Source organism: Notamacropus eugenii, chromosome 1, assembly GCF_028372415.1.
Source record: "Notamacropus eugenii isolate mMacEug1 chromosome 1, mMacEug1.pri_v2, whole genome shotgun sequence".
NCBI lineage: Eukaryota > Metazoa > Chordata > Mammalia > Diprotodontia > Macropodidae > Notamacropus > Notamacropus eugenii.
In genome coordinates, this window is record NC_092872.1 from 114,768,502 (window position 1) to 114,772,535 (window position 4,034).

The window sequence follows — 4,034 nt, forward strand, 5'->3', positions numbered from 1 at the left end:
CTTATGAAAAGATCATATTTGTAACTCTTGAGATTTTTCTCAGTGTTAGGATAGTTGGAAGGATTGTATAGATATAGAAAAGGGCACAGAGTGAGTTGAATAGGTAGGGATGATACCTAGAAAAATAAAATTAGGGGTGAGACAAGAATATATTGGGAGGAGAAAGGGAGAAATGAAATGGGGCAAATCATCTTACATAAAAGAGGTAAGAAAAAGTACTTTTCAGTGGAGGAGAAGAGGGGGAAGGTAAGAGTAAAAGAGTGAAACTTAGTCTCATCGCATTTGGCTTAAGAAGGGAATAACATCCACACTCAATTTGGTATAAAAATCTCTTACACTATTGGAAACTAGGGTGGAAAGGAAGAAACGGGATTAGGGGGATGAAAGAAGGGAGGGCAAATGGGAGAAGAGGGTAATTAGAAGTAAACACTTTTGAGGACGGATAGAATCAAAAGAGAGAATAGGATAAATGAGCGACAGGATAGAATGGAAGGAAATATAGTTAGTTTCTCACAATATGACTACCATGGAAGTGTTTTGCATAATTACACATTTATAAGCTGTATTGAATTTCTTGCCTTCTCAGAGGTCATGAGTGGGAAGGAAGAAAGGTAGAGAAGGTGGAACTCAATTTTTTTTTAAATTTTCAATGCAAATTTATTATCACAATTTGAAAAGTATTAGAGTATAGTGGCGAACTATAAACTAACACAATACTTCTTTGCCATCTTCCATATCACAATTCAAAATCTTATTTTCTTTAAGGAGTGCTATTCCCTCTGGGAAGGAATATTCAAGAGGGGAAAGTGGTTCCACAATCCAATCTGAAGGAATACGATCTTCTAAGAAACTTCCCTGGGCTTGGGTCAGCTTAAACTGGCTCTGGGTCAAATGATGCTTGTCTAGATCTTGAAAACCACCACTTATGGAAAAGATAGAATGAAGCTCCTGCATGCCATAACAAGCCTGTTGGAGGTTGTCTTGGAGGCTGCTTGGGAGACTTTGGACTTTAGGCATGAGGTCCATGAAAGCCAACTATAATTTCAGGGCAATGCTACGGGACAAGTCCAGAGTCAGGGCTTCCAGGAGCTATGATTCACCATCCACATTTTCAGACTGGTTCTTACTCCACTTGATCCACATCACAAGTAGGACCTTATGGTAATTCTGCCGATCTTCAGAATTTTGCTTGCATTGATAAATCAATTCAATCACTTCATAGAGCTGGTACAAGAGTTTTCTGATGTTGTTTTTGACACCTCTGATACTTTCCACAGTATTCTTATATGCCTGGAGGTTGCTTGGCAGAGAACGTAGTGACGTGAAATAGCCTTTGTCTCTTGAAAAGTTTTCTTTAAAAGAATCTCCGTCTTCCTCCTATTAGCCATGTCCAGAGAGATTGGGAGGCATTTGCCCACATGAAGCTTTAATTCTTCTAGTGTTTGTTTCTCCTCTTGGATTTCAGACAAGATTTTCTCTTCATGAGACACAGATCTTGTGATAACACTATTGACACTTGTGCTATCTTGCTTGCCTGAGTCACCACTACAGGCGTGGATTTACGAATCTGTTTCTTGCAATGGTTGAACCTCCATCTCTTTATATGAATGTAGTTCCTTTATTCAGTTCTCTCTGAGAAGTGAGTGGTCCCCTCACCAGTAAAAGCTGGATTCAGGAGGAGCCTGAATTCAAGTTTTTAAAAAGAAATGTTGAAAGTTGTTTTTACATGCAACTGGGAAATCAGATATTCTGGAAATGGGGTATAGAAACCTATCTTGCCCAACAAGAAAATAGAGGGGATGGGGATAAGATAAGGGAGGGGTGTGATTGAAGGGAGGGCAGATTTGGCGAAATGGTAATCAGAATGTTTGGGGTGGGCAGAGGAAGTAAATTTGGAACTCAAAATCTTGTGAAAGTGTCTCAAAAAAATGAATAAATTTTAAGAAAAGAAAAAGAAGAAAAACAATAATAAATATTATGGAAGGCTAGACAAGTCGATTTAGGACCAAATTGTATCAATAGTGTTCCATAATTGCCATTATTTTACAAGAGTAACTTATTTTTAAGGTAGGGAGATTTAGGGGATGAGTCAGACAACTTGAATGAGTCTAAGTTCCAACCTCACCTACCCCCAATTTTTGGAAAAAGGATTTTTCTATTGAAGATAAGGGGTGCTCGAGACACCAGAACCAGATACCCAGAAAAGATTACCAAAGATAGCTTATTAGAAGATCTAGACTGATCTTATAATACAATATAATGGAAGAAACAGTGCCAGGAATCCACAGATGTGAGGCTCCAAGAGATGGTATAGACTAAGGGACCTTTTATCTACCTCCTAGCAAAGATAATTTTCCCTCTACTAGTCAGCTAAGAGTAGGGGCTTGTTTGTGCCTTTTCTGTGGTCTTTTATTTAGATTTCACCCTGTTGGCCAACAGAAACAGAAAGTTCTATGTCTTTTGTTTACACTTTTTGTTAACAGAAGACAAGGGAGAGAATGTTCCTTGAAGTAATGAAAGATCAGATGAATGAAAACTAATCTGGTGGCTTGAAGTTGTTAACACAACTTGGGATGATGGACTATACAAGCTTGGAATATGTATTTGAAGTTACTCTTAGAAATACATTCCAAGTTGATGAGAATAACAGCTTTCAATTGAACAAAGTAAAAACATTGTTATTTCCCTTTCCTTTGTGTAAGCACTAACAATTTGCAGTGTTGAGCTTTAAAAATTTTGCAGACCCCTTACAGAGACTGAATTTGACTGAAAGGAAAAACCATGTTCCAACATTGGAATGAGGTTGCAAGCGCAGTTCTCTGCATGGAAAAATAGGGAATGGACGAATAAATTTAATTATTGTGCTTAGTTGATCTATGAACTTTGTGGATGATTGACAGTTCAGCCAACCCTAGTTCCATATTTCTCACCTGCCTACACTATTCTGGAATACTTCTGACTTATCCACCCTGTCCCAGAAAGTTCATTATTGTGAAAATCTCCATCATCCTGAAAGATCCTATTAGCCTTGGTACTTCAACTCATCAATACCTTCTGACCTGATTAAAGGGTGCTGTTAGGAACTTCAAAACTTTTATTTGAGAAGGAAACTCAGCTCAGAACATTTCTTCATTTCTCTTGTGACTTCATTACTGTGGGAATAATTCTGACTTCAACATGTCCCCAAATTAGTGCCTTTCTTCATTCACTCCCCATTTTTAAAAACTTTCTTTTGTATGTTGTCTTAATTTTACAAATCCCTAGACGACAGGGATCAGATTTAATTTTTTCCCTTGTATTTACACCACCACTGCTTAGTAATATGACTTGGCATATAGTAGATGATTGATAAATGCTTACTGCTAATTTACTGACTCTACTTGTTAACTAAAAATGCAGAAATCTGGTAGAGGGAGTGGGATTTCTCTCCAAACTATTTTCATATTCTCTAAAGACTAATATAGAACCTTACTAATACTGAATATTTAAGGAATATTTGTTAAATTGAACTGAACTTGGAGGGGTGGAGTCAATATGGCAGAAAGAAGTCAGGAAGTTGCCTGAACTCTCCCCTGTTTTGCTGGAAAACATTAAATGAAACTTCTAAACAGATTCTGAAGTAGCAGAACAAGCAAAAATACAGAGTGAAACAATATTTTGGCTTAAGATGACTTAGAAGGATTGTAGGAAAGTACTGTCTCACTTGAGGAAAATAAGAGCACAGACCAACACAGAGTATATCTGGACAAATTAGTGAGACATTCTTAGCCACAGTACAGATCAGCAAACAAGGACTCTTGTTCCTGGATCAGCAGAGAGTTCACCAGCACCATTGTACAAGACAAATTGCAAGCCTGAGAACCCCAACATAACAGGAAAATTAGGCTGGGCCACCCCCAGTGCAGTGGGTAAGTTGGAAATACATGAGACCCCAACATGTAAAGCAACTGACCAGGCTCTGCCCCAAAACATAAGATGGAAGAATGCCCCTTGTGCTCCAAGAGCAGAGTTCAACTTTAAAAGTCATAAAGATT

At 38.0% G+C, this 4,034-nt stretch overlaps 1 pseudogene; it reads right to left on the reverse strand.

Moving 5' to 3' along the window:
- Positions 1 to 705: 705 nt before the first annotated feature.
- On the reverse strand, positions 706 to 3,833 carry LOC140506105 (perilipin-3-like; annotated as a pseudogene).
- Between the last annotated feature and the right edge of the window lie 201 nt (positions 3,834 to 4,034).